Consider the following 11,243-nt stretch of genomic DNA (forward strand, 5'->3'; position numbering starts at 1 on the left):
GAGTCTTCTCGTCTACGGCCCTGCCGTAATTGATGTTATTAAATAATCTATTAAAGAATTTATCCTGTGAATCTATTCTGCTTAATGGTAAGATTGGCTATCGTTACTTTAGCTTATGTCAAATAGTTTATTGGTCATATCTCTCTGTGAGTGTGTGTGAATGTGTGTGTGTGTGTGCGCGCATAGAATCATTGCTCAAGTAAGTGAGAATAAGGAAGAGTCAGCGGCTGGCCTACATTGGTGTCAGGTGTGGGGTATCGTTGGAAACCGTAGTAGAGGGAAAATGGCGGTTCTGGGACGCTTTTTTTGAGGAGCCGATCAAAATGCAGGATTTCTTTTTGTTGGCCAACAATAGTATTCGATTCTCTTCAGGCTGTAGGTTACTCAGTTCTATAATCATCATAGAAGTGTTATATTTGGAAAAGAAATGTCAGTAGAGAGAAAATGGCGGTTCATGGACGCTTTTTTTGAGTAGACGATCAGAATACAGGATTTCTATTTGTTGACCAACAATAGTATTCGATTTTTTTCAGGATGCATGTTACTAGTTCTATCATCATCATGGAAGTGTTAGAGAAATGTACGCAATATCGAATTAAAGCCATGAATGCTGGCTCAACAATAAGTTAGGTTGGAATGGACGGAAATTTTTTTCCCTTGAACTACAAAGCTGGTCACTGGCGAATACATTGAATTGCACACATACCTGAATGTTGGTCACTGGCGTGTTGTACAATCTCGTGAACCAGGAATGTAGAGGGATAATAGCGGTTTTGAGACGCCTATTTTTAGCAGCTGATCAGAATGCTGGATTTCTTTTTCTAGACCAACAGAAGTGTTCGATTTTTTTCAGGATGCAGGTTACTACGTTCTATAATCATCATGGAAGTGTTAGATTTGGAAGAGAAATGTCAGTTTGACAATTAAATCGGGGGCATATAATTGTATGCCTATCACCCATATGCTTCTTCAAAAGCAATACCAGTCGACGAAATACTCATTAGCGTACAAGATGTAGTAAAGGGAAAATGGCGGTTCTGGGGCGCTTATTTTGAGAAGATGATCAGATTGGTGGATTTCTTTTTGTTGACCAACTGTAGTGTTCGATTTTTTCAGACTACTTGTTATTACGTTCTATAATCATCATGGAAGTGTTAAATTTGGATGACAAATGTCAGTTTGTCAATTCAATCGGGGGCATATAATTGTATACCCATCACCCTTATGCTTATTCAAAAGTACTACCAGGTGACGAAATACTCATTAGCGTACAACATGATGTAGAGGGAAAATGGCGGTTCTGGGACGCCTATTTTGAGGAGCTGATGAGAATGCTGGTTTTCTTTTTGTTGACCAACAGTAGTAGAGGGAAAATGGCGGTACTGGGACGCTTTTTTTGAGGAGCCGATCAAAATGCAGGATTTCTTTTTGTTGGCCAACAATAGTATTCGATTCTCTTCAGGCTGTAGGTTACTCAGTTCTATAATCATCATAGAAGTGTTATATTTGGAAAAGAAATGTCAGTAGAGAGAAAATGGCGGTTCATGGACGCTTTATTTGAGTAGACGATCAGAATGCAGGATTTCTTGTTGTTGACCAACAATAGTATTCGATTTCTTCAGGCTGCAGATTACTATGTTTTATGATCATCATGGAAGTGTTAAATTTGGAAGAGGAATGTCAGTTTGACAATTCAATCGGGGGCATATAATTGTATACACATCACCCATATGCTTCTTCAAAAGTACTACCAGGCGACAAAATACTCATTAGGGTACAACAAGAAGTAGAGGGAAAATGGCGGTTCTGGGCCGCTTATTTTGAGGAGCCGATCTGAATGCTGCATTTTTTTTTTTTTGACCAAGAGTTGTGTTCGATTTTTTCAGGATGCAGGTTACTACGTTCTATCATCATCGTGGAAGTGTTAGAGAATTGTACGCTATATCGAATTAAAGCCTTGAATTGTTAGCTCAACAATAAGTTAGGTTGGAACGGACGGAAATATTTTTCCCTTGAAGTACGAAGTAGTAGAATGAAAATGGCGGTTCTGGGACGCTATTTTTGAGGAGCCGATCAAAATGCAGAATTTCTTTTTGTTGGCCAACAGTAGTATTCGATTCTCTTTAGGCTGTAGGTTACTACGTTCTATAATCATCATGGAAGTGTTATATTTGGGAAAGAAATGTCAGTAGAGAGAAAATGGCGGTTCATGGACGCTTTATTTGAGTAGACGATCAGAATGCAGGATTTCTTGTTGTTGACCAACAATAGTATTCGATTTCTTCAGGCTGCAGATTACTATGTTTTATGATCATCATGGAAGTGTTAAATTTGGAAGAGGAATGTCAGTTTGACAATTCAATCGGGGGCATATAATTGTATACACATCACCCATATGCTTCTTCAAAAGTACTACCAGGCGACAAAATACTCATTAGGGTACAACAAGAAGTAGAGGGAAAATGGCGGTTCTGGGACGCTTTTTTTGAGGAGCCGATCAAAATGCAGGATTTCTTTTTGTTGGCCAACAATAGTATTCGATTCTCTTCAGGCTGTAGGTTACTCAGTTCTATAATCATCATAGAAGTGTTATATTTGGAAAAGAAATGTCAGTAGAGAGAAAATGGCGGTTCATGGACGCTTTTTTTGAGTAGACGATCAGAATACAGGATTTCTATTTGTTGACCAACAATAGTATTCGATTTTTTTCAGGATGCATGTTACTAGTTCTATCATCATCATGGAAGTGTTAGAGAAATGTACGCAATATCGAATTAAAGCCATGAATGCTGGCTCAACAATAAGTTAGGTTGGAATGGACGGAAATTTTTTTCCCTTGAACTACAAAGCTGGTCACTGGCGAATACATTGAATTGCACACATACCTGAATGTTGGTCACTGGCGTGTTGTACAATCTCGTGAACCAGGAATGTAGAGGGATAATAGCGGTTTTGAGACGCCTATTTTTAGCAGCTGATCAGAATGCTGGATTTCTTTTTCTAGACCAACAGAAGTGTTCGATTTTTTTCAGGATGCAGGTTACTACGTTCTATAATCATCATGGAAGTGTTAGATTTGGAAGAGAAATGTCAGTTTGACAATTAAATCGGGGGCATATAATTGTATGCCTATCACCCATATGCTTCTTCAAAAGCAATACCAGTCGACGAAATACTCATTAGCGTACAAGATGTAGTAAAGGGAAAATGGCGGTTCTGGGGCGCTTATTTTGAGAAGATGATCAGATTGGTGGATTTCTTTTTGTTGACCAACTGTAGTGTTCGATTTTGAGGAGCTGATGAGAATGCTGGTTTTCTTTTTGTTGACCAACAGTAGTGTTCGATTTTTTTAAGATGCAGGTTATTACGTTATTTCATCATCGTGGAATTGTTAGAGAAATGTACGCAATATCGAATTAAAGCCAGGAATTGCTGGCTCAACAATAAGTTAGGTTGGAATGGATGGAAATATTTTTCCCTTGAAGTACGAAGCTGATCACTGGCGAATGCATTGAGGGGCACACATACCTGAATGTTGGTCACTGGTGTGATGTAAAATCTCGAAAACCAGGAATGTAGAGAGAAAATGGCGGATCATGGACGCTTTATTTGAGTAGACGATCAGAATGCAGGATTTCTTGTTGTTGACCAACAATAGTATTCGATTTCTTCAGGCTGCAGATTACTATGTTTTATGATCATCATGGAAGTGTTAAATTTGGAAGAGGAATGTCAGTTTGACAATTCAATCGGGGGCATATAATTGTATACACATCACCCATATGCTTCTTCAAAAGTACTACCAGGCGACGAAATACTCATTAGCGTACAAGATGTAGTAAAGGGAAAATGGCGGTTCTGGGGCGCTTATTTTGAGAAGATGATCAGATTGGTGGATTTCTTTTTGTTGACCAACTGTAGTGTTCGATTTTTTCAGACTACTTGTTATTACGTTCTATAATCATCATGGAAGTGTTAAATTTGGATGACAAATGTCAGTTTGTCAATTCAATCGGGGGCATATAATTGTATACCCATCACCCTTATGCTTATTCAAAAGTACTACCAGGTGACGAAATACTCATTAGCGTACAACATGATGTAGAGGGAAAATGGCGGTTCTGGGACGCCTATTTTGAGGAGCTGATGAGAATGCTGGTTTTCTTTTTGTTGACCAACAGTAGTAGAGGGAAAATGGCGGTGCTGGGACGCTTTTTTTGAGGAGCCGATCAAAATGCAGGATTTCTTTTTGTTGGCCAACAATAGTATTCGATTCTCTTCAGGCTGTAGGTTACTCAGTTCTATAATCATCATAGAAGTGTTATATTTGGAAAAGAAATGTCAGTAGAGAGAAAATGGCGGTTCATGGACGCTTTTTTTGAGTAGACGATCAGAATACAGGATTTCTATTTGTTGACCAACAATAGTATTCGATTTTTTTCAGGATGCATGTTACTAGTTCTATCATCATCATGGAAGTGTTAGAGAAATGTACGCAATATCGAATTAAAGCCATGAATGCTGGCTCAACAATAAGTTAGGTTGGAATGGACGGAAATTTTTTTCCCTTGAACTACAAAGCTGGTCACTGGCGAATACATTGAATTGCACACATACCTGAATGTTGGTCACTGGCGTGTTGTACAATCTCGTGAACCAGGAATGTAGAGGGATAATAGCGGTTTTGAGACGCCTATTTTTAGCAGCTGATCAGAATGCTGGATTTCTTTTTCTAGACCAACAGAAGTGTTCGATTTTTTTCAGGATGCAGGTTACTACGTTCTATAATCATCATGGAAGTGTTAGATTTGGAAGAGAAATGTCAGTTTGACAATTAAATCGGGGGCATATAATTGTATGCCTATCACCCATATGCTTCTTCAAAAGCAATACCAGTCGACGAAATACTCATTAGCGTACAAGATGTAGTAAAGGGAAAATGGCGGTTCTGGGGCGCTTATTTTGAGAAGATGATCAGATTGGTGGATTTCTTTTTGTTGACCAACTGTAGTGTTCGATTTTGAGGAGCTGATGAGAATGCTGGTTTTCTTTTTGTTGACCAACAGTAGTGTTCGATTTTTTTAAGATGCAGGTTATTACGTTATTTCATCATCGTGGAATTGTTAGAGAAATGTACGCAATATCGAATTAAAGCCAGGAATTGCTGGCTCAACAATAAGTTAGGTTGGAATGGATGGAAATATTTTTCCCTTGAAGTACGAAGCTGATCACTGGCGAATGCATTGAGGGGCACACATACCTGAATGTTGGTCACTGGTGTGATGTAAAATCTCGAAAACCAGGAATGTAGAGAGAAAATGGCGGATCATGGACGCTTTATTTGAGTAGACGATCAGAATGCAGGATTTCTTGTTGTTGACCAACAATAGTATTCGATTTCTTCAGGCTGCAGATTACTATGTTTTATGATCATCATGGAAGTGTTAAATTTGGAAGAGGAATGTCAGTTTGACAATTCAATCGGGGGCATATAATTGTATACACATCACCCATATGCTTCTTCAAAAGTACTACCAGGCGACAAAATACTCATTAGGGTACAACAAGAAGTAGAGGGAAAATGGCGGTTCTGGGCCGCTTATTTTGAGGAGCCGATCTGAATGCTGCATTTTTTTTTTTTTGACCAAGAGTTGTGTTCGATTTTTTCAGGATGCAGGTTACTACGTTCTATCATCATCGTGGAAGTGTTAGAGAATTGTACGCTATATCGAATTAAAGCCTTGAATTGTTAGCTCAACAATAAGTTAGGTTGGAATGGACGGAAATATTTTTCCCTTGAAGTACGAAGTAGTAGAATGAAAATGGCGGTTCTGGGACGCTATTTTTGAGGAGCCGATCAAAATGCAGAATTTCTTTTTGTTGGCCAACAGTAGTATTCGATTCTCTTTAGGCTGTAGGTTACTACGTTCTATAATCATCATGGAAGTGTTATATTTGGGAAAGAAATGTCAGTAGAGAGAAAATGGCGGTTCATGGACGCTTTTTTTGAGTAGACGATCAGAATTCACGATTTCTATTTGTTGACCAACAATAGTATTCGATTTCTTCAGGCTGCAGTTTACTATGTTTTATCATCATCATGGAAGTGTTATATTTGAAAGAGAATTGTCAGTTTGGCAATTCAATCGAGTGCATAGAATTGCGTTTCTATCAGTTATCATTTTTTTCAAAACTAGTACCAGTCGACGAAGTACACATTAGAGCACAACATCAAGATCTATATAGGCTACCTAGTCAAAGTTTGCACTACTTGGAAGGTAAGTTTTTAAAAGAAAGACGGCTCTGCAGTTCCTGTCGCATCCAAATGACCATTAATGCTTTTCATTTCTATTTGATATTATATGCTACGTAGTAGAGGGAAAATGGCGGTTCTGGGACGCTTTTTTTGAGGAGCCGATCAAAATGCAGGATTTCTTTTTGTTGGCCAACAATAGTATTCGATTCTCTTCAGGCTGTAGGTTACTCAGTTCTATAATCATCATAGAAGTGTTATATTTGGAAAAGAAATGTCAGTAGAGAGAAAATGGCGGTTCATGGACGCTTTATTTGAGTAGACGATCAGAATGCAGGATTTCTTGTTGTTGACCAACAATAGTATTCGATTTCTTCAGGCTGCATATTACTATGTTTTATGATCATCATGGAAGTGTTAAATTTGGAAGAGGAATGTCAGTTTGACAATTCAATCGGGGGCATATAATTGTATACACATCACCCATATGCTTCTTCAAAAGTACTACCAGGCGACAAAATACTCATTAGGGTACAACAAGAAGTAGAGGGAAAATGGCGGTTCTGGGACGCTTTTTTTGAGGAGCCGATCAAAATGCAGGATTTCTTTTTGTTGGCCAACAATAGTATTCGATTCTCTTCAGGCTGTAGGTTACTCAGTTCTATAATCATCATAGAAGTGTTATATTTGGAAAAGAAATGTCAGTAGAGAGAAAATGGCGGTTCATGGACGCTTTTTTTGAGTAGACGATCAGAATACAGGATTTCTATTTGTTGACCAACAATAGTATTCGATTTTTTTCAGGATGCATGTTACTAGTTCTATCATCATCATGGAAGTGTTAGAGAAATGTACGCAATATCGAATTAAAGCCATGAATGCTGGCTCAACAATAAGTTAGGTTGGAATGGACGGAAATTTTTTTCCCTTGAACTACTAAGCTGGTCACTGGCGAATACATTGAATTGCACACATACCTGAATGTTGGTCACTGGCGTGTTGTACAATCTCGTGAACCAGGAATGTAGAGGGATAATAGCGGTTTTGAGACGCCTATTTTTAGCAGCTGATCAGAATGCTGGATTTCTTTTTCTAGACCAACAGAAGTGTTCGATTTTTTTCAGGATGCAGGTTACTACGTTCTATAATCATCATGGATGTGTTATATTTGGAAGAGAAATGTCAGTTTGACAATTAAATCGGGGGCATATAATTGTATGCCTATCACCCATATGCTTCTTCAAAAGCAATACCAGTCGACGAAATACTCATTAGCGTACAAGATGTAGTAAAGGGAAAATGGCGGTTCTGGGGCGCTTATTTTGAGAAGATGATCAGATTGGTGGATTTCTTTTTGTTGACCAACTGTAGTGTTCGATTTTTTCAGACTACTTGTTATTACGTTCTATAATCATCATGGAAGTGTTAAATTTGGATGACAAATGTCAGTTTGTCAATTCAATCGGGGGCATATAATTGTATACCCATCACCCTTATGCTTATTCAAAAGTACTACCAGGTGACGAAATACTCATTAGCGTACAACATGATGTAGAGGGAAAATGGCGGTTCTGGGACGCCTATTTTGAGGAGCTGATGAGAATGCTGGTTTTCTTTTTGTTGACCAACAGTAGTAGAGGGAAAATGGCGGTGCTGGGACGCTTTTTTTGAGGAGCCGATCAAAATGCAGGATTTCTTTTTGTTGGCCAACAATAGTATTCGATTCTCTTCAGGCTGTAGGTTACTCAGTTCTATAATCATCATAGAAGTGTTATATTTGGAAAAGAAATGTCAGTAGAGAGAAAATGGCGGTTCATGGACGCTTTTTTTGAGTAGACGATCAGAATACAGGATTTCTATTTGTTGACCAACAATAGTATTCGATTTTTTTCAGGATGCATGTTACTAGTTCTATCATCATCATGGAAGTGTTAGAGAAATGTACGCAATATCGAATTAAAGCCATGAATGCTGGCTCAACAATAAGTTAGGTTGGAATGGACGGAAATTTTTTTCCCTTGAACTACAAAGCTGGTCACTGGCGAATACATTGAATTGCACACATACCTGAATGTTGGTCACTGGCGTGTTGTACAATCTCGTGAACCAGGAATGTAGAGGGATAATAGCGGTTTTGAGACGCCTATTTTTAGCAGCTGATCAGAATGCTGGATTTCTTTTTCTAGACCAACAGAAGTGTTCGATTTTTTTCAGGATGCAGGTTACTACGTTCTATAATCATCATGGAAGTGTTAGATTTGGAAGAGAAATGTCAGTTTGACAATTAAATCGGGGGCATATAATTGTATGCCTATCACCCATATGCTTCTTCAAAAGCAATACCAGTCGACGAAATACTCATTAGCGTACAAGATGTAGTAAAGGGAAAATGGCGGTTCTGGGGCGCTTATTTTGAGAAGATGATCAGATTGGTGGATTTCTTTTTGTTGACCAACTGTAGTGTTCGATTTTGAGGAGCTGATGAGAATGCTGGTTTTCTTTTTGTTGACCAACAGTAGTGTTCGATTTTTTTAAGATGCAGGTTATTACGTTATTTCATCATCGTGGAATTGTTAGAGAAATGTACGCAATATCGAATTAAAGCCAGGAATTGCTGGCTCAACAATAAGTTTGGTTGGAATGGATGGAAATATTTTTCCCTTGAAGTACGAAGCTGAGTAGAGGGAAAATGGCGGTTCTGGGACGCTTTTTTTGAGGAGCCGATCAAAATGCAGGATTTCTTTTTGTTGGCCAACAATAGTATTCGATTCTCTTCAGGCTGTAGGTTACTCAGTTCTATAATCATCATAGAAGTGTTATATTTGGAAAAGAAATGTCAGTAGAGAGAAAATGGCGGTTCATGGACGCTTTATTTGAGTAGACGATCAGAATGCAGGATTTCTTGTTGTTGACCAACAATAGTATTCGATTTCTTCAGGCTGCAGATTACTATGTTTTATGATCATCATGGAAGTGTTAAATTTGGAAGAGGAATGTCAGTTTGACAATTCAATCGGGGGCATATAATTGTATACACATCACCCATATGCTTCTTCAAAAGTACTACCAGGCGACAAAATACTCATTAGGGTACAACAAGAAGTAGAGGGAAAATGGCGGTTCTGGGCCGCTTATTTTGAGGAGCCGATCTGAATGCTGCATTTTTTTTTTTTTGACCAAGAGTTGTGTTCGATTTTTTCAGGATGCAGGTTACTACGTTCTATCATCATCGTGGAAGTGTTAGAGAATTGTACGCTATATCGAATTAAAGCCTTGAATTGTTAGCTCAACAATAAGTTAGGTTGGAACGGACGGAAATATTTTTCCCTTGAAGTACGAAGTAGTAGAATGAAAATGGCGGTTCTGGGACGCTATTTTTGAGGAGCCGATCAAAATGCAGAATTTCTTTTTGTTGGCCAACAGTAGTATTCGATTCTCTTTAGGCTGTAGGTTACTACGTTCTATAATCATCATGGAAGTGTTATATTTGGGAAAGAAATGTCAGTAGAGAGAAAATGGCGGTTCATGGACGCTTTATTTGAGTAGACGATCAGAATGCAGGATTTCTTGTTGTTGACCAACAATAGTATTCGATTTCTTCAGGCTGCAGATTACTATGTTTTATGATCATCATGGAAGTGTTAAATTTGGAAGAGGAATGTCAGTTTGACAATTCAATCGGGGGCATATAATTGTATACACATCACCCATATGCTTCTTCAAAAGTACTACCAGGCGACAAAATACTCATTAGGGTACAACAAGAAGTAGAGGGAAAATGGCGGTTCTGGGACGCTTTTTTTGAGGAGCCGATCAAAATGCAGGATTTCTTTTTGTTGGCCAACAATAGTATTCGATTCTCTTCAGGCTGTAGGTTACTCAGTTCTATAATCATCATAGAAGTGTTATATTTGGAAAAGAAATGTCAGTAGAGAGAAAATGGCGGTTCATGGACGCTTTTTTTGAGTAGACGATCAGAATACAGGATTTCTATTTGTTGACCAACAATAGTATTCGATTTTTTTCAGGATGCATGTTACTAGTTCTATCATCATCATGGAAGTGTTAGAGAAATGTACGCAATATCGAATTAAAGCCATGAATGCTGGCTCAACAATAAGTTAGGTTGGAATGGACGGAAATTTTTTTCCCTTGAACTACAAAGCTGGTCACTGGCGAATACATTGAATTGCACACATACCTGAATGTTGGTCACTGGCGTGTTGTACAATCTCGTGAACCAGGAATGTAGAGGGATAATAGCGGTTTTGAGACGCCTATTTTTAGCAGCTGATCAGAATGCTGGATTTCTTTTTCTAGACCAACAGAAGTGTTCGATTTTTTTCAGGATGCAGGTTACTACGTTCTATAATCATCATGGATGTGTTAGATTTGGAAGAGAAATGTCAGTTTGACAATTAAATCGGGGGCATATAATTGTATGCCTATCACCCATATGCTTCTTCAAAAGCAATACCAGTCGACGAAATACTCATTAGCGTACAAGATGTAGTAAAGGGAAAATGGCGGTTCTGGGGCGCTTATTTTGAGAAGATGATCAGATTGGTGGATTTCTTTTTGTTGACCAACTGTAGTGTTCGATTTTTTCAGACTACTTGTTATTACGTTCTATAATCATCATGGAAGTGTTAAATTTGGATGACAAATGTCAGTTTGTCAATTCAATCGGGGGCATATAATTGTATACCCATCACCCTTATGCTTATTCAAAAGTACTACCAGGTGACGAAATACTCATTAGCGTACAACATGATGTAGAGGGAAAATGGCGGTTCTGGGACGCCTATTTTGAGGAGCTGATGAGAATGCTGGTTTTCTTTTTGTTGACCAACAGTAGTAGAGGGAAAATGGCGGTGCTGGGACGCTTTTTTTGAGGAGCCGATCAAAATGCAGGATTTCTTTTTGTTGGCCAACAATAGTATTCGATTCTCTTCAGGCTGTAGGTTACTCAGTTCTATAATCATCATAG

Source organism: Rhodnius prolixus, unplaced genomic scaffold (assembly GCF_049639745.1).
Source record: "Rhodnius prolixus isolate KJV_2025 unplaced genomic scaffold, Rpr scaffold_20, whole genome shotgun sequence".
Classification (NCBI taxonomy): Eukaryota; Metazoa; Arthropoda; class Insecta; order Hemiptera; family Reduviidae; genus Rhodnius; species Rhodnius prolixus.